A 684-nucleotide genomic window follows, 5' to 3' on the forward strand; every position below is an offset into this window, starting at 1 on the left:
AGCTGCACTTCGCACAGGGTAGTTCTGGAATATATGCGAATAAAGCTTTGTTGTCGTCATGAACGTAACGTGCAGGTAGTGCCCTTACATAGATTAAATACACTCAACTCCGACTGACCGAAAGCTCATGCTTCGAAGAGAAAGCGAACTAATGTCGAGTCATCGTCAGTTTCGCTGGCACATGTAGGTAGCTCAAATCAATAACTAGAAACTCTGGATAGTTAGGCCGTTAAGGCAAAGCTGCTTAAAAAAACAAACGCATTTATTATCAGTAAGAAAATAAGTTAGCCTTGACAAAGGGCTCCAATATTGAATAAAATAGCATAAACTATGACGGTGGGATTAGAGATGGTTCGTTTTATAACTTCATTTGCTAAAGTTGAAGAGAAGGGAGTGCATCTCCATATGCAGAAATCTCCTCAGGCCAAAGTCAACTTTAGAATCCTTTATTTTTTTAACGAAGCATTTTTCTGCCCTGTAGTCGAGTAAGTAGACGTGATAGTCAATGTTCATGTAACGGGGTTACACGGGTTTACACCTGGTGTATTCCACACATGGGTACGGAGTACCCGAAGGGTTAACATACCCACAGTACATGACTCGTAGAGTTAACAGTGGCCTCAGTACATAGGCTGAGAACCACAGGATATGCATTTGATTGGGTTTTACTATGTTAGATAGTTA

Source organism: Phytophthora parasitica (genome assembly GCF_000247585.1).
Source record: "Phytophthora parasitica INRA-310 unplaced genomic scaffold supercont2.7, whole genome shotgun sequence".
In the NCBI taxonomy this organism is placed as follows: Eukaryota; Oomycota; class Peronosporomycetes; order Peronosporales; family Peronosporaceae; genus Phytophthora; species Phytophthora nicotianae.